Here is a 23,213-nt window from a genome sequence, read left to right as displayed (position 1 = left end):
ACTCCTAACTCAGGCCCTGACACGGTACCTAACAAAGGCTCTGATGCTAGTCCTAACTAAGGCCCTGACACTGGCCCTAACTAAAGCCATCACACTACTCCTAACTCAGGCCCTGACCATGTCTTTAACTAAGACCCTAAAGCTGATCCTACAAAGGACCTGATGCTGCTCCTACATCATGCCCTGAGAGTGTCCCTAGCTAAGGGCCTGATGCTAGGCCTCACTCAGGCCCTGTCACTCTCCACAAGTCAGCCTCTGATGCTGTCCCTACCTGAAGCCCTGACACTGTCTCTAAATAAGACCCTGGTACTCTCAGTAGCTAAGGTCTTGACAGTATCCCTAGGTCATTTCCTGACACTATCCCTAGATATTAACCTGACCCTGTCCCTAGCTAATGTCCTGCCTCTTATGCTAACTAAAGCACTTATGCTGTGCCTAACTCAGGCCCTGAATTTAGTCCCAAGGCCGTGACACTGTCCCTAACTAAGGCCTAGATGTTCTTCCTCATTCAGGGCCTGATACTATTCCTAACTAAGGTGCTAACACAATTCCTAACTCAGGCCCTTACACTGTACCTAACAGAAGGCCCTGACACTACTCCTAATTCATGCCCTGTCACAATACCTAATGAAGGCTCTGATGCTAATCCTAAGGCCCTGACACTGACCCTAACTAAGGCCTTGACACTGTCCTTAACTAAGGCCTTGACACTACTACTACCTCAGCCCCTGATACTGTCCCTAATTAAGGTCCTGACACAACACTTACCTCAGGCTCTGACAGTGTCCCTAACTAAGGCCCTGACACTATTCCTAACTCTGGCCCTGACATTATACCTAACAAAGGCTCTAACCCTAGTCCTAACCAAGGCCCTGACACTGTCCCTAACGAAGGCCCTGACACTACCCCTAAAACAGACCCTGACACTGTTCCTAACAGAGGCACTGATGTTAGTCCTAACTCAGGCCCTGGCACTGTCCCTACTGAAGACCAGTGACATTGGTCCTAAAGAATGCCCAGGTTCTCTCAGTAACTAAGGCTTTCAAACTGTCCCTCGCTCCTTTTCCGACCTTATCGCTAGCCCGTAACCTGACTCGGTCCGTAGTTAATGTCCTGCCTCTTATCCTACATGAAGCCCTAATACTGTCCCTAATTAAGGCCCTGACTAGTCCTCACTAAGGCCCTGACACTGTTTATAACTAAGGCCCGGAAGCTGTCCCTAATGTAGGCCCTGCTGATGGCAATAACTAAAGGCCTGACACTATCCTGAGCTAATATACTGACCCATCTCTAACCAAGGACCTGACAGTATCCCTAAGTCATCCCTGATGCTGTCCTTAAATAAAGCCCTGAGGCTGTCCCTAACATAGGCCCTGAAGCTATCCCGAACTGAGGCCCTGACGCTCTGCCTAACTCAGGCCCTGACAGGATACCTAACGAAGGCTCTGATGGTAATCCTAACAAAGTCTCTGACACTGATCCTAACTAAGGCCTTGACACTACTCCTAAATCAGCCCCTGACACAATACCTAACAAAGGCTCTGATACTAGTCGTAACTAAGGCCCTGACACTGTCATTAACTAAGACTTTGACACTACTATTAACTCAGGCGATGATACTGTCCCTAACTAAGGCCCTGACACTACACCTACCTCAGGCCCTGACACTGCCCTTAACTAAAGCCTTGACACTACTACTAACTCAGGCTGTGATACTGTCCCTAAGGACCTGACACTACACCTACCTCAGGCCCTGACAGTGTCCCTAACTAAGGCCCTGACTCTCCTCCTAACTCTGGCCCTGACATTATACCTAAAAAAGGCTCTGACGCTAGTCATAACCAAGGCCCTGACACTGTCCAACTAAGTCTCTGACACTACTACTAACTCAGGCCCTGACATGATACCTAACGTAGGCTCTGATGATAACCCTAACTAAGGCCCTGACAGTGACCCTAACTAAGGACCTGATACTACACCTAAAACAGGCCCTGACACTGTTCCAAACAGAGGCAGTGAAGCTAGTCCTAACTCACGCCCTGACACTGCCCCTAACAAAGGGCCTGCTGCCATCAATATCTAAAGTCCTGACACTATCCTAAGCTTATATCCTGACCAATCTCTTACTAAGTTCCTGAAACTGTCCCTACGTGAGGTCCTGAGGCTGTCCCCAGCAGAGGCCCAGATAATGTCTAACTAAGACCCTGATGTTTATCCTGCAGAGGTCTTTGTGCTCCTCCTACGCCTTGCCCTGACACTGTCCCTACCAAAGTCCATGACACTGGTCCTAAAGAAGGCCTAGGTGCTCTCAATAACTAAGCCCTTCAAACTGTCCCTTGCTACTTTCCTGAATTTATCCCTAGCCTGTAACCTGACTCGGTCTGTAGTTAATGTCCTGCCTCTTGTCCTACTGGAAGCCCTAATGTTGTCACTAACTAAGGCCCCGAATAGTCCTCACTAAGGCCCTGACACTGTCTGTAACTAAGGCCTGGAAGCTGTCCCTAATGTAGGCCCTGCTGATGGCAATAACTAAAGGCCTGACACTATCCTGAGCTAACATACTGACCCATCTCTAACCAAGGTCCTGACACTATCCCTAAGTCAACCCTGATGCTGTCCCTAAATAAAACCCTGAGGCTGTCCCTAACATAGGCCCTGAAGCTATCCCGAACAGAGACCCTGACACTCTGCCTAACTCAGGCCCTAATGATGTCTTTAACTAACACCCTAATTCTAATCCTACAAAGACCCTGATGCTGCTCCTAAGTCATGCCCTAGCAGTGTCCCCAGCTCAGGGCCTGACGCTAGGCCTCACTCAGGCCCTGTCACTCTCCACAAGTCAGGCTCTGATGCTGTTCCTATCTGAAGCCCTGACACTGGTTCTAAATAAGGCCCTGGTACTCTCAGTAACTAAGGTGTTAACACTATTCTTAGGTCTTTTCCTGACACTATCCCTAGGTGTTAACCTGACCCTGTCCCTAGCTAATGTCCTGCCTCTTATGCTAACTAAAGCACTTATGCTGTGCCTAACTGAGGCCCTCAGTTGAGTCCCAAGGCCATGACACTGTCCTTAACTAAGGCCTAGATGCTCCTCCTAAGTCAGGGCCTGATACTGTTCCTAACTAAGGCCCTAAAACTATTCCTAACTCTGGCTCTGACACTGTACCTAACAGAAGGGCCTGAACCTAGTCCTAACTAAGGCCCTGACACTGTCCCTAACAAAGGCTCTTATGCTAGTCCTAACCAAGGCCCTGACACTGCCCCTACATACGGCCTTGACATTACTACTAACTCAGGCCCTAATACTGTCCCTAACTAAGGCCCTGACACTACTCATAACTCAGACCCTGACACAAAACCTAACAAAGGCTCTGATGCTAGTCCTAACTAAGGCTCTGACACTGTCCCTAACTAAGGCTCTGCTGCTGTCAATATCTAGAATCCTGACACTATCCTGAGCATATATCCTAATTCATGACTTACTAACATCCTGAAACTGTCCCTAAGTAAACCTTGACGCTGTTCCTAAGTGAGGCCCTGAGGCTGTTCATAACAGAGCTCCTGATAATGTCTTTAACAAAGACCCTGATGCTGATACTACAGAAGCACTGGTGCTACTCCTAAGGCTTGCCCAGACACTGTCCCTAGATAAGGCCCTGATGCTGGTCCTAAATAAGGCCCTAATGATCTGAATAACGAAGGCCTTCAAACTATCCCTCGCTCATTTCCTGACATTATCCCTAACCCATAACCTGACTCAGTCCGTAGCTAATGTCCTGCCTCTTATCCTACCTGAAGCCCTAATGCTCTCCCTAACTAAGGCCCTGACTACTGCTAAATCAGGCCCTGACAGTGGCCCTAACTAAAGCCTTCACACTACTCCTGTCTCAGGTCCTGACACTGTCCCTAACTAAGGCCCTGACACTACTCATAACTCAGGCCCTGACACGATACCTAACAAAGGCTCTGATGCTAGTCCTAACTAAGGCCCTGACACTGTTCCTAACTAAGGTCCTGACACTACTCATAACTCAGGCCCTGACACGATACCTAACAAAGGCTCTGATGCTAGTCCTAACTAAGGCCGTGACACTATCCGTAACTAAGTCCCTGACACTACTCCTAACTCAGGCCCTGACACTCTCCTTAACTAAGGCCCTGACACTGTCCCAAACTAAGGCCATGCTCCCATCAATATCTAAAGTCCTGACACTATCCTGAGCATATATCCTAATCCATGTCTTACTAATGTCCTGAAACTGTCCTTAAGTAAGCCTTGATGCTGTCCCTAAGTTAGGCTCTGAGACTGTCCCTAACAGAGGCCCTGATAATGTCTTTAACAGAGACCCTGATGCTTATCCGACAGAGGCACTTGGGCTGCTCCTAAGCCTTGCCCGGACACATTCCCTCGATAAGGCCCTGATGCTGGTCCTTAAGAAAGCTCTGATGCTCTGAGTAACTGAGGCCTTCAAACGTTCCCTCACTCATTTCCTGACCTTATCCCTAGCCCATAAACTGACTCGTTCCGCAGCTCATGTCCTGCCTCTTATCCTACCTGAAGCCCTAACTCTGTCCCTAACTAAGAACCTGACTAGTCCTAACTAAGGCCTTGACACTGTCCTTACCAAGGCCTTGACAGTACTCCTAACTCAGGCCCTGACACGATACGTAATGAAGGCTCTGATGCTAGTCCTAACTAAGGCCCTGACACAGTGCCTAACTAAGGTCCTCACACTATTCCTAACTGAGACCCTGACACTGTAACTAACAGAAGGCCCTGACGCTATTCCTAACTAAGGGCCTGACACGGCACCTAACAAAGGCTCTGATGCTGGTCCTAACTAAGGCACTGAAACAGGACCTAACTAAGGTCCTTGACTTAGGAGTAAGTCAAGGCCCTTAGTTAGGGACAGTGTCAGGCCTTAGTTCGGACTAGCATCACAGCCTTTGTTAGGTATCATGTCAAGGCCTGAGTTAGGAGTAGTGTCAGGGCCTTAGTTAGGGACAGTGTCAGGTCCTCAGTTAGGACTAGCATCAGAGACTTTGTTAGTAATCGTGTCACGGGCTCAGTTAGGGGTAGTCTCAGGGCCGTAGTTAGGGACAGTGCCAGGGCCTTACATAGGACTAGTGTCAGAGCCTTCATTATGTATCGTGTCAGGGCCTGAGTCAGGGCCTGAGTTAGGAATAGTGTCAGGGCCCGAGTTAGGGACAGTATGAGGCCCTGACTTAGGACGAGCATCTAGGCCTTAGTTAGGGACAGTGTCATGGCCTTGGGACCAAATTCAGGGCCTGAGTTAGGCACAGCATCAGGGCTTTAGTTGGCATAAGAAGCTCAACTTTAGCCTAAGAAATGGTTAGGTTAAGGTCTAGGTATAGTGTCACGAAGTGACCTATGGATAGTGTCAAGACCTTAGTTACTGAGAGTATCAGGGCCTTGTTTAGAACCAGTGTCAGGGCTTCAGGTAGGGACAGCGTCAGAGCCTGACATAGGGAGAGCATCAGGGCCTGAGTGAGGCCTAGCATCAGGCCCTTAGCTAGGGACACTGTCAGGGCATGACTTAGAAGCAGCATCAGGGCCTACATAGGATCAGCATTACGATCCTAAAGACAAGATCAGAGCCTGAGTTAGGCAAATCGTCAGGGCCTCAGTTCGGGATAGCTTCAAGGCCTATGTTAGGGAGAGCCTCAGGGCTTTATTTAGGGACAGTGTCAGGGCTGACTTAGGGATAGTGTCAGGTCCTTGGTTAGAGATGGGTCAGTATATTAGCTCAGGATAGTGTCAAGCCTTTAGTTATTACCGTCAGCAGGGTCTACATTAGGGACAGCTTCTGGGCCTTACTTACAGACAGTGTCAGGTCCTTAGTGAGGACTATTCAGGGCCTTAGTTAGGGACAGCATTAGGGATTTACGTAGGATAAGAGGCAGGACATTAACTACGGACCGAGTCAGGTTACGGGCTAGGGATAAGGTCAGAAAAGGAGCGAGGGACAGTTTGAAAACCTTAGTTACTGAGAGAACCTGGGCCTTTTTTAGGACCAGTGTCATGGTCTTTGGTTGGGACAGTGTCAGGGCAAGGCCTAGGAGGAGCACAAGGGCCTCTGTAGGATCAACATCAGGGTCTTGGTTAAAGACATTATCAGGCCCTCTGTTAGGGACAGCCTCAGGGCTTCACTTAGGGACAGCATCAAGGCTCACTTAGGGACACTTTCAGGACCTTAGTAAGAGATGGGACAAGATATACGCTCAGGATAGTGTCAGGACTTTAGATATTGATGGCAGCAGGGCCTTTGTTAGGGACAGTGACAGGGCCTACGTTAGGACTAGCATCAGTGCCTCTGTTAGGAACAGTGTCAGGGCCTGTTTCAGGTGTAGTGTCAGGGCCTTAGCTAGGACTAGCATCAGAGCCTTTTTTAGGTATCGTGTCAGGGCCTTAGTTAAGAGTAGTGTCAGTGTCTTAGTTACGGACAGTGTCAGGGCCTTAGTTAGGAGTAGTGTCAAGGTCTTAGTTAGGGTCAGTGTCAGGGCCTTAGTTAGGATTAGCATCAGGGCCTTTGTTAGGTATCATGTAAGGGTCTGAGCTAGGAGTAGCACAAGGGCGTTCGTTGGGGACAGTGTCAGGGCCTCAGTTAGGAGTAGGGTCAAGGCCTTAGTTAGGGACACAGTCAGGGGCTGATTTAGGAGTAGTGTCAAGGCCTTAGTTACATCCAGTGTCAGAGCCTTCATTAGGCCAGGCAACAAAGCCTTTGTTAGGAATAGTGTCAGCACCTGAGTTAGGAGTAATGTCAGGGTCTTAGGTAGGGACAGTGTCAGGGTCTAATTTAGGACTAGTGTCAGGGCCTCAGTTAGGACTACCATCAGAGCCTTTGTTAGGAATCGTGTGAGGTCCTGATTTAAGAGTAGTGTCAGGGTCACAGTTAGGGACAGTGTCAGGGCCTTAGTTAGGACTATCATCAGAACCTTTGTTAGGTATTGTGTCAGGGCCTCAGTTAGGAGTAGTCTTAGGGCCTTAGTTAGGGACAGTGTCAGGGCCTGAGTTTGGAGTAGCATCAGTTCCTCTGTTAGGAACAGTGTCAGGGTCTGTGTTAGGTGTAGTGTCAGGGCCTAAGTTAGGACAGTGTCAGTGCCTTAGTTAGGACTAACATCAGAGCCTTCGTTAGGTACTGTGTCAGGGCCTGAGTTCGAAGTAGAGTCAGGGCCTTAGTTAGGCACAGTGTGAGGGCCTGAGTAAGGTGTAGTGTCAGGCCGTAGTTAGGGACAGTATCAGGCCTTGACTTAGGATGAGCATCCAGGCCTTAGTTAGGGACAGTGTCACATCCTTGGAACTAATTTCAGGACTTTACTTAGGTACAGCATCAGGGCTTTAGTTAGCATAAGAGAAACGACAATAGCTATGCACAGGGTCAGGTTAAGATCTAGGGATACTGTCAGGAAATGACCTAGGGATAGTGTGAAGACCCTAGTACTGAGAGTATCAGGGCCTTATTTAGGACCAGCATCAGGGCTTCAGGTAGGGACAGCACCCGAGCCTGAATTAGAAAGAGCGACAGGGTCTGAGTGAAGCCTAACATCAGGGCCTTAGCTAGGGACAGTGTGAGGGCATGATGTAGAAGCAGCATCAGGACCTTTGTAGGATCAGTATTAGGGTCTTAGTACAAAACATGATCAGGGCCTGAGTTAGGCAGAGCATCAGGGCTTCAGTTAGGGATAGCTTCAGGGTCTGTATTAAGGACAGCCTCAGGGCTTTATTAAGGGACAGGGTCAGGGCTGACTTGACAGTGTCAGAACCTTGGTTAGAGATGGGTCAGTATAATTAGCTCAGGATACTGCCAGGACTTTAGTTATTGCCATCAGCAGGGCCTATATTAGGGACAGCTTCTGGGCCTTAGTTAGAGACAGTGTCAGGGCCTTAATTAGGGACAGCATTAGGGCTTCAGGTAGGATAAGAGGCAGGACAATAGCTATGGACCGAGTCAGGTTACGGGCTAGGGATAATGTTAGAAAAGGAGTGAGGGATAGTTTGAAGGCCTTGTTATTGAGAGCATCAGGGCCTTAGCTCAGGATAGTGTCCGGGCAAGGCTTAGGAGCAACACAAGTGCCTCTGTAGGATCAGCATCAGGGTCTTGGTTAAAGACATTATCAGGGCCTCTGTTAGGGACAGCCTCAGGGCCTCACTTAGGGACAGCATCAAGGCTTACTTAGGGACAGTTTCAGGATGTTAGTAAGACATGGGTCAGGATATAAGCTCAGGATACTGTCAGGACCTTAGATATTGACGGCAGCAGGGTCTTAGTTAGGGACAGTGTCACGGACTTGGGACTAAATTCAGGGCCTGAGTTAGGCACAGCATAAGGGCTTTAGTTAGCATAAGAGGCAGGGCATTAGCTAGGGAAAGGGTTAGGGTAAAGTCTAGGGATAGCGTCAGGAAATGACCTAGGGAAAGCATGAAGACCTTAGTTATTGAGAGCATCAGGGCCGTAGTTATGACCAGCGTCAGGGCCTTAGTCAGGACCAGTGTCAGGGCTTGATGTAGGGACAGCATCAGAGCCTAATAAGGTACAGCAACAGGGCCTAAGTGAGGCCTATATTTAGGGCATGAGTGAGGGACAGTGTCAGGGCATGACTTGGAGCAGTATAAGGGCCTCCTTAGGATCAGCATTAGGGTTTTCATTAAAGACATTATCAGGGCCTCACTTAGGAACAGTGTCAGGGCTAACTTTGGGACCGTTTCAGTAACTTGGTAAAACATGGGTAAGGATATTAGCTCTGGATAATGTCAGGACTTTAGATATTGATGGTAGAGGGCCTTAGTTAGAGACAGCGTCAGGGCCTGAGTTAGGACGAGCATCAGAGCCTTTGTTAGGTATCGTGTCAGGGCCTGAGTTAGAAGTAGTGTCAAGGCATTAGTTAGGGACAGTGGCAGGGCCTTAGTTATGACGAGCATCAGAGCTTTTCTTAGGTTTCGTGTCAGGGCCTGAGTTAGGTGTAGTGTCAGGGCCTGAGTTAGGACGAGCCTCCAGGCCTTAGTTAAGGACAGTGTCACAGCGTCGAGACTAACTTCAGGGCCTTAGTTAAGGACAGCATCAGGGCTTTAGTTAGCATAAGAGGAACGACATTTGCTAGGGACAGGGTCAGGTTAAGGTCTAAGGATAGTGTCAGGAAATAACCTAGGGATACTGTCACGCCCTCAGTTACTGAGAGTATCAGGGACTTATTTAGTACCAGGGTCAGGGCTTCAGGTAGGGACAGCACCACAGTCTGACTTAGGGAGAGCAACAAGTACTGAGTAAGCCTAACGTCCTAACTGAGTGGCCTTAGCTAGGGACTGTGTGAGGGCATGACTTAGAAGCATTATCAGGGCCTTTGTAAGATCATCATTAGGGTCTTTGTTAAAGACATCATCAGGGCCTGAGTTAGTCACAGCCTCAAGGCCTCAGTTAGGGATAGCTTCAGGGCCTGAGTTAGGGACAGCCTCAGGGCTTCACTAAGGGAAAGCAACAGGGCATTTTTAGGGACAGTGTCAGGACCTTGGTTAGAGATGGGTCAGGATATTAGCTTAGGATAGTGTCAGGATTTTAGTTATTGCAGGCAGCAAGGCATATATTAGGGACAGGTTCCAGGCCTTAGTTAGAGACAGTGTCAGGGCCGTAGTTAGGACTAGCATCAGAGCCTCTGTTATGTATCATGTCAGGGCCTGAGTTAGGAGTAGTGTCAAGGCCTTAGTTAGGGCCAGTGTCAGGACCTTAGTTAGGACTCAAATCAGAGCTTTTGTTAGGTATCATGTCAGGGTCTGAGTTAAGAGTAGTGTTAGGGCTTTAGTTGAGGACAGTGTCAGAGCTGAAGTCCTGACTAAGTCCTAACTGTCCCTACTAAGGACAGTTGACACTACTCCTACCTCAGGCCCTGATACTGTCCCTATCTAAGGCCCTGATGCTACACCGAACTCAGGCTCTGACACTGTCCCTAACTAAGGCCCTGACATTACTCCTAACTCAGGTCCTGACACAGTCCCTAGCTAAGGCCCTGACACTACACCTAACTAAGGCCTTGACACTGGCCCTATCTAAGGCCTTGTCAATACTCCTAACTCGGGCCTTGATCAAGTCTTTAACAAAGGCCCTCCTGCTGATCCTACAAAGGCCCTGATGCTGCTCCTACAAAGTCATGCCCTCACACTGTCCCTAGCTAAGGCCCTGACATTAGGCTTCACTCAGACCCTGTCACTCTCCCTGATTCAGGCTCGGGCGCTGTCCCTACCTGAAGCCCTGATGCTGGTCCTAAATAAGGCCCTGATACTCTCAGTACTAGGATCTTGACACTATCCTGAGGTCATGTCCTGACATTATCCCTAGATCTTAACCTGACCCTGTCCATAGCTAATGTCGTTCCTCTTATGCTAGCTAAAGCCCTGATGCTGTACCTAAGTAAAGTCCTGAAATTAGTCCCAAGGATGTGACACTGTCCCTAACTAAGGCCTGGATGCTCGTCCTAAGTCAGGCCCTGATACTGTCCCTAACTACGGCGCTCACACTACACCTTACTCAGGCCCTGACACTCTCCGTAACTAAGGCCCTGAATCTAGTTCTAACTCAGGCCCTGACACTGTACCTAACAAAGGCTTTGATGCTATTTCTAACCAAGGCCCTGACACTGTCCCTAAGTAAGGCCTCCACATTACTCCTAACACAGGCCCCGACACGATACCTAAGGAAGTCTCTGATGTTAGTCCTAACTCAGGCCCTGACACTTTCCCTAACTAAGGCCTTGACACTACTCTTAATTCAGGCCCTGATAGGATACCTAACAGAGGCTCTGATGCTTGTCCTAACTAAGGCCTTAACACTGTCCCTAACTAAGGCCTGATGCTACTCCTAACTCAGGCCATGACACTGTCCCTAACTAAGGCCCTGACACTATACCTAACTCTGTCCCTGACACTATACCTAACAATGTCTCTGATGCTAATCCTAACTCAGGCCCTGACACTATCTCTAACAAAGGCCCTGCAGCCATCAGTATCTAAAGTCCTGATTTTATCCTGAGCTAATATCCTGACCGATGTCTTACATGAAACTGTCCCAAAGTAAGACCTGACGCTGTCCCTAAGTGAGACCCTGAGGCTGTCCCTAACAAAGGCCCTGATAATGTCTTTACTGAAGATCCAAATGCTAATCCTACAGAGGCCTTTATGCTCCTCCTAAGTCATGCCCTGACACTGTCCCTAACTCAGGCCCTAAAGATAGGCCTCACTTAGGCCCTGTTGCTGTACCTTAGTTAGGGTCTGACGGTATCCCTACATCAAGCCCTGACACTGGTCCTGATTAAGGTCCTGAGGCTGGTTCTAACTAAGGCCCTGATGCTGGTTCTAACTAAGGCCCTGATGCTCTCAATAACTAAGGTATTCATGCAATCCCTAGCTCATTTCATGACACTATCCCTAGCCCTTAACCTGATGCTGTCCCTAGCTAATTTTCTGCCTCTTATCCTATCTAAAGCCCTAGTGCTGTCCCTATCGAAGGCCCTGACACTAGTACTAACTCAGGCCTTGACATTGTCCCTAACTACGGCCTTCAAGCTAGTCCTAATTCAGGCCCTGATGCTAGTCCTAACTCAGGTCCCTAGTCCTAACTCAGGTCCCACTCTGTCTCTAACCTAGGGCCTCCTGCCATCAATAACTAAATCCCAACCCTATCCATAGGTAATGTCCTGGTGCCTCTGTTACCAAGGTCCTGACACTCTCCCTACGTAAACCCTGAGGCTGTCACTAACTAAGTCCCTCACACTAGCCCTAACTCTAGTCCTGATGTTGTCCCTAAATAAAGGCCCTGATGCTAGTCCTAACTAAGGCCCTGAAGCTAGACCTAACTCAGGCGCAGACGCTGTACCTAACTCAGACCCTCAAAATGTCTTTGAGACCCTGATGCTGCTCCTAAGTCACGCCCTGACACTGTTCCTAACTAAGGCCCTAACGCTGGTTTTAACTCAATCCCTGAGTCTACGCCTCACTCAGGCCCTGACATTTTCCCTAAGTAAGGCCCTGATGCTGTCCGTAACTCAGGCTCTGATGCTGTCCTTGCCTGAAGCCCTGACACTTGTCCTAAATAAGACCCTGATGCTCTCAATAACTAAGGTCTTGACACTATCCCTAGGTCATTTCCTTACACTATGCCTAGACCGTAATCTGACCCTATCCCTAACTAAAGTCTGACCTCTTTTCCTTACTCAAGCCCTAATGTTGTCCCTAACTAAGTCCCTGACTAATCTTAACTAAGGCCCTGACACTGTCTCTAACTAAGGCCTGGAGGCTGTCCCTAACATAGGCCCTGCTGCCGGCAATAACTAAATTCCTGACACTATCCTGAGCTAATATCCCGACCAATCTCTAACCAAGGTCCTAACCCTGTCCCTATGTCAGCCCTGATGCCATCCCTAAGTGAAGCCCTAGGCTTTCCCTAACCCAGGCCCAGATGATGTACCTAACTCAGACCCTCAAAATATCTTTGAGACCCTGATGCTCTTTCTAAGTCATGCCCTGTCACTGTCCCTAGTTAAGGCTTTAATGCTAGGTCTTACTCAGGCCCTGTCACTCTCCCTAAGTCAGGCTCTGACACTGTCCCTACCTGAAGTCCTGACACTGGTCCTAAGTAAAGCCCTGATACTCTCTGTAACTAAGGTCTTGACACTATCCCTAGCTCATTTCCTGACACTATCCCTAGACTTTAACCTAACCCTGTCCCTAGCTAATGTTTTGCCTCTTATGCTAACTAAAGCCCTGATGCTATCCCTAACTAAGGCCCTGAAATTAGTCCCAAGGACCTGACACTGTCCCTAACTATGGCCTGGATGCTCGTCCTAACTCAGGCCCTCACACTGTCCCTAACTAAGGCCCTGACACTACTCCTAGCTCAGGCCCTGACATTGTACCTAACAAAGGCTCGATGTTAGTCATAACTAACGCCCTGACACTGTCCCTAACTAAGGCCCTGCTGCTGTCAATAACTAAAGTCCTGACTCTATCCTGAGCTAATATCTTGACCTATCTCTTACCAATGTACTGACACTGTCCCTAAGTAAGCCCTGACACTGTCCCTAAGTGAGGACCTGAGGCTGTCCCTAACTAAGGCCCTGATGCGCATCCTAACTCAGGCCCTCATGCTAGGCCTAACCCTGGCCCTGACATTGTCCCTAACAAAGGCCCTGACCCTAGTCTTACCCTAGGTCCTGATGTTTGGTCTAACCCAGGTTCTGAAGCTGTCCCTAACTAAGGCCCTGAAGCTGTCCCTAACGTCAGCCTTGCTGCCGTAAGTAACTAATGTGCTGACACTATCCTGAGCTATTATCTTGATTCATCTCTTACCATGGTCCTGACACTGTCCCTACTAAAGTCCTGATGCCATCCCAAAGTGTGTTCCTGATACTGTCCTTTTGAAGCCCTGTTGCTGTACGTAACTCAGGCCCTAATAATGTCTTTAACTAAGGTCCTGATGCTGATCCTAGCTAAGACCCTGACGCTAGGACTCACACAGTCCCTGACTTTGTCCCTAACTCAGGTCCTGACTCTGTCCCTAACTAAGTCCCTGAAGCTGTCCCTAACTCAGGCCCTGACACTTTGCCTAACTCAGGTCCTGGCAATAACTTTAACTAAGACTGTGATGCTGATCCTAACTACAGTCCTGATGCTGGTCCTACATCATGCCCTGACACTCTCCCCAACTGAGGATCTGATGCTGTCCGTAATACCTTTGTCTCTCCCTCCCTAATTCCCTGAGGCTTTACACAACTATAGACCTGACACTGTTTCTAACTAACTCGTGACTCTGTACCAAACTGATACTGAATAATCAGCCTCTCTGCACCGGTTCTGAATCAAATCTCGAGAACAGTGTTTTGGAAAAACAGAAAAGATTAGTTTTATCACTCTGCCAGCCAATGGAGGACACAGCAGCCTCGTGCCCTCAACAGATGTGTGTCCCAATGCAGGAGGATTTGGTGTTTTATAGCGATGGTTCAAGGGTGTGTTTGCTCATAAGGATCAGTGTGTATGCAGGGCCTGCACTCCTTTAATCTGGTCTCAGACAGTTTCTTGATGAGCTCCTCTGGAATGAAGAATGCTAACATCTTCCATTTGTTGGGGGTTTTAGTTCTTTAAGGAGCTCAAAGATATTGTTATGTGTATCCCTTGAGGCAGAAGCAGGACACTGCCACAAGGCTGCACTATTGTTTCTTGACTGTTCCTCCCTGTCTCTGCATCCCCTCACTTCCCTGATTAGCAACTGTTTGAATTTGCCCTTTGGAACTCAGGGAAGGTCCTGGAGTCTCTAGTCTATTCCCTACAAACAAGTTAGGAGGCACACAGAAAGGCTTCTGTGCCCAAGAGACCACAGAGCCCCTCTCAGTTTAACTCCTCCTCTCTGGATACTCCTCAATCTTGAGGAGAACAGATTTTTGACAAGAAAAGGAATAATCATTTCAGATTGAGACATTAATCATAAACTTGACACAAGAACTTGGTTTTAAGGGGACTCGGTTTTAATCCCCACTTCACTTTTATCTTTCCCCACGTCTTTCAGGGAACAGGGTGATGACCACTCTGGCTACTTCCTGCTGAAATGGGGCACAGTCCTGCCTAAATCTAGGTGAATGGATACCAAGTTAGAAATATTTGAGTTCCAAGTCATGTACCTGAGACTCGTATGATTAAGATCTCAGTCCCTCAGTCCCCCATTTTGGTGCAACCAATCCAGTTAAAATAGGAGGGGTAACAACTGAAAATTTAATAGTAAAAATAGATCTCACTCCCTTAAGAATTCAGGAGAATAAGTTTGAAACCTGGTCTGGAACTGGCATTTCAGAGAGACTTCGTAGTCAGCTGTCTAATTCTACCTAAGTAGGTTTTAACTTCTGATGTAGTATTGACGTATCTGTAACAGGAGCTATTGACCACCATACATATGTCTCATCTTTCTATTAGTATCAGATCTAACGTCATTGTTTGAAATTTAATAGTTAAGAGAGGAGTCCTTGAAAATTTTTGGTTGCAGCTACCAGCAGACATTGTTTTGAGAATGGTTAGTGGCATCCCAAGTCTGATATAGCTCAGAAATTCAATTTCAACAATACAGGAATGTGGGGACTTACCTGCAGTTTCAGTGGTTAAGACTTTGCCTTCCAATGCAGGGGGTGCTGGTTTGATCCCTGGATGAGGAGCTAAGATCCCACATGCCTCGTGGCCTAAAAACCAAAACATGAAACTGAAACAATATTGTAACAAATTCAATAGACCAAAATGGTCCACATCAAAAATAATAACTTAAAAAGAAAACAAGGGCTACCCTAGTGGCACAGTTGTTGAGAGTCTGCCTGCCGATGCAGGGGACACAGGTTTGTGCCCCAGTCCAGGAGGATCTCACGTTCAGTGGAGCAGCTGGGCCTGTGAGCCATGGCTGCTGAGCCTGCGTGTCCAGAGCCTGTAAAAAAAAATGAAAGGAAATGAAAAAAAATACAGGAATGCATCTAAATCACATCTACAATGGTCACTTAGGTTTATCTTGGTTGTCTGAACCATAGTTACTCCTTTTTGATTGTCAAATGCAATCCCCTCCTCAATGCCAAAGCAGATGTACAATTCATATCCAAAAGGCCACAAAACAGGCCACTTTGGTCAGTAAAATTTAAGTTAAACTATGTATAAGCCAGAGTGACTTCCTCACACCTCAATACATGAAGAGTTTTGTTTCCCTTTTGATTACAAGTCTTTCAATAAAAAGCACTGATGATCAAAATGTCAATCCCTCAGTGCCAGAATGATTCAGCTGTTTGGCCCAGGTGTAGATCATATCCCTCAGTGCTAGGCCTCCTTTATATTTGCCTAGTTAATCCACATTGGGGGAATACTGATCAGGTATCGTGAACAAGCTCAGAGGTATGTTAATGAGAAAATGCTTTATATAGGCCATACATTTTATTATTCATACCCAATTGTCACACAAGCATTGTACATGTGCTTTTAGCAGTAGACCAAAGCAAACAGTGATACATCATGAGTAATTACATTCTGATAACTTCACTAGGTAGTTTTCCTTTCCTCTTAAACACCAGGGCAAAATGAAGCCAACACAGTAACTTTCATAAATACACACTTCAATACAGAGGTGTCATTTATCCAATTGCTCCAAGTCCTAAGTAGCTTGAGGGGAAGGACTTCCCTGTGCCTGGAAAACACAGATCAAAGCCAGTAACAAAAACACAAAAACATTATAACCATATTCGCCAGTTCACTCAGTAACCAATCCTTTTGTTAACTTTTTATGAAGCCATCAGATTCTCCATTAAGACTTTTCATTTATTACCAAGTTTAGCATTATGATATGAAATTTATCAGAGACCTGTGTTTCCCAAAAGGTCTTTCACATAGATCTTCTTGAAGATGGAGCACTTTTGCAAAGTGTTAGAGCAAAACAGTAACTATCTATAAATCACATAAAGACTTTAAAAGTCATGGTTAAACATTTGATCACAATGTAAATGGCAAAAGAAACCATTATTGCTGTCACATACAACATTGAAAAATAACTAGAATTATGACTGATAAAATTTTACCAGGACATACTAGATTCTTAGGAATTCCATGAAATTTAACATACTAATCAAACATTTCTCTCTGAGATGACTCAAGGGCCTTCTAAATCATCTCAAAGTTAGCTGCAGATCAAAAGAACTGTTAGAATTAGCCAAACAACACTTATTCACTGAACCAAAGTAAAGAGATTTCAAACAAAAATATAAATCACAGACACAGGCAAAGGAACTCACAAGCTGTTGTCAGAAGTAGCATTCCAAGAAAACTTTGGAGGGAGAAACCAATTCCAGGCTTGCCCTAACCCACTTCCAACAAAATCCGTCTTAGAAAATCCTGGTCATGCACAACTCTTTCCTCAGTGTTCCATTTTCACAAATGTTCATCACCTTCTGTATCCATATTATGTTGCCCCTTATTTTTTTCCGCATTCAGACACAACCAGCTCTAGTACAAAGTGACTTTCTTTTCTCTTTGTACCATCAGCCTGTTACCTAACTGCTCACTTTCTTTACTACGTAGCTTCATAAATGCTTGAACATATGGAACTTCTTTTGTCTTTCTCTTCCTGTGACAAAATAACTCTAGCTGAAGGATAATAAAGTCATTTAGGCTACCATTCAAAGACCACTTTCCCTCATTTTTCAAGAATGTATGCATACATTAGCCAGACAAAATTACAATAGAATTTCATTCTTAGTCTTAGGTTTACAACTATAGGTTGACCAGTCTGCCAGGATTTTGCCCATTGTCTATCAGATGGAACTGAAGAAGAAGCACTTCTTATGTTTGAACCATAGAACACTCACACATGGGCTAAGAACAAAACAAAATCCTAATCACCAATGGAAGCCTCAAACCAAAGGGACCAAAAAACCCAAACAGAAACCAAAAACCAAAAAACAAACAGCACAAGGCTCAAATCAGCTTCCAAGTCTCAACTTAGCCTGTGACCTCTGTCCAAGTGGTACACCTTCCAAATGAGATTTTCTGGAATGAAAAGTCACCCAAATGGGAACCAAGGTTCCCCCAAATGCACAGGGCTAAAATGACCTCAGACTGCATGCCAAGGGAGTTACCACATGCTGGCTGAGGTGCTGCAACATCCCAAATGCTATTTTTCTGGTTCACCAAAATAATCCCTTGGAGTAGGACATTCGGGGCAGTCCAGGAAGGAGGAAGAGAGGAATGGCCTCAAGGCAAAGATGGCCTTGGCAGCTGCTAGGGTGGTCCCTCTTCCACCATCTACTCCTGCCCCAGAGTTCTAACTGCTGGGATGACTGGGGCTCGGCCTTTCCAGGCAAGGGTCCCAGGTGGTCTGGCCTCTAAAGGAATTCTCCAACCCTACACTCTCTCGAAAGAGGCTGGCATGGAGAAAATCTCAGTGTCTGATCAAGTCAGGGGACCCACAGGAGCCATCCCCAAGTGAGCCCCACATTGGGTACTAAATTTGATGTCGAAAGCTCGACCTCTGTGCACCAGTGCCAAATCGAATCTCGGAGAGAGAGGTTTGGAGGAAGTAGAAAAGAATAGCTTTACTGCTTTGGCAGCCAAAGGGGGACACAGAAAACTCATGCCCTCAAAAACCGTGTGTCCCAATGCAGGAGGACCTGGTGAGGAGTTTTACAGCAATGGTTTAAGGACACAGTTGCTCCTAAGGATTAGTGTATGTACAGGGCCTTAACTCACTTTAATCTGGCCTCAGATGGTCTCTTGATGAGCTTCTCTGGAATGAAGAACACTAAAATCTTCTATTTTTTGGGGGGGGTATTTAGGTTGGTTAAGAGCCCAAAGATACTCTTATGTTTATCCCTTGAGGCAGAACCAATATCCTGCCCCAAGGCTGCACTATTGTTTCTTGACATTTCCTCCCTTGTCTCTGCATCCCCTCCCTTCCCTGATTAGCAACTGTTCGAATCTCCCCTTTGGAACTCAGGGAAGGTCTTGGAGTCTCTAGCCTAACTAAGGCCCTGACACTACATCTAACTCAGACCCTGGCACTCCCCCTAAATAAGGCCCTGACACTACTCCTAAATCAGTCCCTGACACTGTACCTAACAATGGCTCTGATGCTAATCCTAACTCAGGCCCTGACACTGTCTCTAACTAAGACTCTGCTGCCGTCAATATCTAAAGTCCTGACATTATCCTGAGCTAATATCCTCACCCATGTCTTACCAAAGTCCTGAAACTGTCCCAAAGTAAGCCTTGATGCTGTCCCTAAGTGAGGCCCTGAAGCTGTCCCTAACAGAGGCCCTGATAATGTCTTTAATGAAGACCCTAATGCTGATCCTACAGAAGCCCTTATGCTGCTTCTAGGTCATGCCCTGACACGGTCCCTCACTCAGGCCCTAAATATAGGCCTCACTTAGGCCCTGTTGCTGTACCTTAGTTAGGCTCTGATGCTGTCCCTACATCAAGCCCTGACACTGGTCCTGATTGAGGCCCTGACACTGGTCCTAACTAAGACCCTGATGCTCTCAATAACTAAGGTCTTCATGCTCTCCCTAGCTCATTTCCTGACACTACCCCTGACCTGGAACCTGACTCTGTCCCGAGCTAATATCTTGCCTCTTATACTCACTGAAGCCCTAATGCTAATGCCCTAATGTTCTCCCTATCTAAGGCCCTGACTACTCCTAACTAAGGCCCTGACACTGTCTCTAACTAAGGTCCGGAATCTGTCCCTAATATAGGCCCTGCTGCTGGCAATAACTCCGGACACTATCCTGAGCTAATATCGTGACCCATTTCTAACCAAGGTCCTGACACTGTCCCTAAGAAAGCCCTGTCGCTGTCCCTAAGTGAAGACTTGAGGCTGTCCCTAACTTAGGCCCTGAAACTATCCCTAACTGAGGCCTTGATGCTGTGACTAACTCAGGCCCTGATGATGTCTTTAACTAAGACCCTAATGCTGATCCAACAAAGGCCCTGATGTTGCTCCAACATCATGCCCTGACAGTGTCCCCAGCTAAGAGCCTGATGCTAGGCCTCACTCAGGCCCTGTCACTCTCTCTAAGTCAGGCTCTGATGCTGTGCCTACCTGAAGCCCTGACACTGGTTCTAAATAAGGCCCTGATACTGTCAGTGACTAAGGTCTTGACACTATCCCTAGGTCATTTCCTGACACTATCCCTAGACCTTAACCTGACCCTGTCCCTAGCAAATGTCGTGCCTCTTATGCTAACTAAAGCCCTGGTGCTGTCCCTAACTAAGGCCCTGAAATTAGTCTCGAGGCTGTGACACTGTCCCTACCTAAGACCTGGATGAACAGGTCCTAAGTCAGGGCATGACACTGTCCGTAACTAAGGCCCTGCTGCCATCAATATCTAAAATACTGACACTATCCTGAGCTAATTTCTTTTTTTTTTTTTTTTTTTTTTTTTTGCTGTACGTGGGCCTCTCACTGTTGTGGCCTCTCCCGTTGCGGAGCACAGGCTCCGGACACGCAGGCTCAGCGGCCATGGCTCACAGGCCTAGCCGCTCCGCAGCATGTGGGATCTTCCCAGACCGGGGCACGAACCCGTGTCCCCTGCATTGGCAGGTGGACTCTCAACCACTGCGCCACCAGGGAAGCCCCTGAGCTAATTTCTTGACCCATCTCTTACCAAGGTCCTGAAACTCTCCTTAAGTAAGCCCTGACGCTGTCCCTAAGTGTGGTCCTGAGGCTGTCCCTAACAGAGGTCCTGATAATGGCTTTAACAAAGCCCCTGAGGCTGATCCTACTGAGGCCATTATGCTGCTCCTAAGTCATGCCCTGACAGTGTCCCCAGCTAAGGCCCTGACGCTAGGCCTCATTCAGGCCTTGTCAATCTCCCTAAGTCAGGCTCTGACACTGTCCCTACCAGAAGCCCTGACACTGGTTCTAAACAAGGCCCTGATACTCAGTAACTAAGGTCTTGACACTATCCCTAGGTCATTTCCTGACACTATCCCTAGACTTAAACCTAACCTTGTCTTTAGCTAATGTCGAGCCTCTTATGCTAACTAAATCCCTGATGCTGTCCCTAACTAAGGCCCTGAAATTAGTCCCGAGTCCGTGAACCTGTCCCTAACAGAGGCCTGGAGGCTCGTCCTAACTCAGGCCCTGACACTGTCCCTAACTAAGGCCCTGACACTACTCCTAACTCTGTCCCTGACACTGTCTCTAACTAAGGCCCTGCTGCCATCAATATCTAATGTCCTGACATTATCCTGAGCTAATTTCCTGACCCATCTCTTACCAAGGTCCTGAAACTGTCCCAAAGTAAGCCTTGATGCTGTCCCTAAGTGAGGCCCTGAGGCTTTCTCTAACAGAGGCTCTGATAATGTCTTTAACAAACCCCTAGGCTGTTCCTACCGAGGCCCTTATGGTGCTTCTAAGTCATGCCCTGACACTGTCCCTAGCTAAGGCTCTGACTCTAGGCCTCACTCAGGCCCTGCCGCTCTCCCTAAGTTAGGCTAAGATGCTCTCTCTACCTGAAGCCCTGACACTGGTCCTAAATTAGGCACTGATGCTCTAAGTAACTAAGGTCTTGACACTATCCCTAGGTCATTTCCTGACACTATCCCTAGACCTTAACCTAACCTTGTCTTTAGCTAATGTCGAGCCTCTTATGCTAACTAAATCCTGATGCTGTCCCTAACTAAGGCCCTTTAATTAGTCCCGAGGCCATGAACCTGTCCCTAACTGAAGCTTGGAGGCTGTCCTTAACAAAGGCCCTCAACTTATCTTTAACTGAGTCCTTGACACTCTCCCTAACTAAGGACTGAGGCTGTCTAACTAGGGCCCCGAGTCTGTCTTTAACTAATGGCCTCACTCTTTCCCTAACAAAGGCCCTGACACAGTCCCTAACTAAGGCCCTGACACGGTCCCTAATAACATTAGTTGCCCCTCATTAATGCCCTGATGCGGCCCATAAATGATGTACTAAAGTGGTACTGAGGTCCAGATGATGTCACTAATGACGCAAAATGTCTCTTAATCAGGCCCTCAAATTACCTCTGAGGCCCTAAAGATGTCCATAACTAAGTCTCTGACACTATCTCTAACTAAGACCCTCAAGTTATCTTTAACTGAGGCCATGACAGTGTCTCTAATGAAGAACCTGACACTGTCTCTAACTAAGGCCCTGAGTCTGTCTTTACCTAACGGCCTCACTCTTTCCCCAACTACTCCCTGAGGCTGCCCCTAATCAAGGCCCTAACGGTGTGCCTAATTGCCTGAGCTGTCTTTCACGGATACACTGACCCTGTCCATAACTAACGCCCTGATGATATCCCTAATGAACAATGTGAAGTGTCTCTTGCTAAGGTCCTCAAGTTTTTTTCTGAGGCCCTGACACTCTCCCTAATTAAGGCCTTGACACTGTCTTTAAGTAATGGCCTGATGCAGTTGCTACCTGAGATGCTGATGCTCTCACTAAGACCTTGAAGTCTCTACCTCAGAAGCTAACACTGTCTGTAACTAATTTCCTGAATTTTTCCTTAACTAACATCCTAATTTTGTCCCTAAATAACACCCTGACACTGGTCCTAACTATGGCCCTGATGCTGCCCCTATCTAAGGCCCTGACGATGTCCCTAATAGACTTAGATGTCCCTCACTGTGGTCCTGATCCTTTCCATTACTAAGGCCCTGAATATGTGCCTAAGTACGTCTCTGACCCTGTCCTAAGGCCCTGACCCTCTTCCTAACTAAGGGCCTTGATGCTGTCTCTACAGAAGGCCCTGACACTGCCCCTAAATAAAGGCCTGACACTGGTCCCAAGTATGGACCTGATCCTGTCCATAACTAAGGCCCTGAAGATGTCCCTCATTAAGTCTCTGACACTGCCCTTAATAAGCCCCTGACACTGTCCCTAGCTAATGGCCTAAGCTATAACTTACAAAGTCCCTAACACTATCCCCAAGATGCTGACATCCTCCTTAACTTAGGCTTTGATGCTGCCCCTTAGTGCCTAAACGGTGACAAAATAACACCCTGATTCTATTACTAAGGCCCTGAATATATCCCTAAGAAAGTCTCTGAAGTGTCCCTAACTAACGGCCTAAACTCTCTCTTACTAAGGCCCTCAAGTTATTTCTGAGGGCCTGACAATGCTGTCCCTAACTAACGTCCTGATCCTGAACCTAACTGAGGCCCTGATGCTCTTCCTCACTAAGGCCTTGATGCCCATTCTACCTGAGGCCCTAAAACTGTCTGTAACTAATGACCTGACTCTTTCCCTAATTAACACCCTAATTTTGTCCCTCATTAATGCCCTGACACTGGTCTACACTACAGCCCTGATGCTGGCCCAATCTAAGGCCTTGATAATGTCCCTAATAGCCTTAGATGTCCCTCACTGTTGGCCTGACCCTGTCCCTCACCAAGGCCCTGACCCTCTTCCTAACTAAGGCTGTGATGATGTCTCTACCTGAGGCACTGACATTGTCTATGATAATGACCGACTCTTTCCCTAACACCCTGATGCTGTCACTAATAGCCTCATATATCTGTCAATAACGCCCTGATCCTGTCCATAATTAAACCCCTGAATATGTCCCTAAGTATGTCTCTAATGCTGTCCTTAACTAAGGCCCTGATGCTCTCTCTACCTAAAGCACTGATACTATCTATAATAATGGCCTGACTCTTTCCCTAACTAACACCCTGATG

This window comes from Hyperoodon ampullatus (genome assembly GCF_949752795.1).
Source record: "Hyperoodon ampullatus genome assembly, chromosome: 7".
NCBI lineage: Eukaryota > Metazoa > Chordata > Mammalia > Artiodactyla > Ziphiidae > Hyperoodon > Hyperoodon ampullatus.
The sequence above is the reverse complement of the archived record's forward strand: the minus strand, read 5'-3'. Positions refer to the sequence as shown.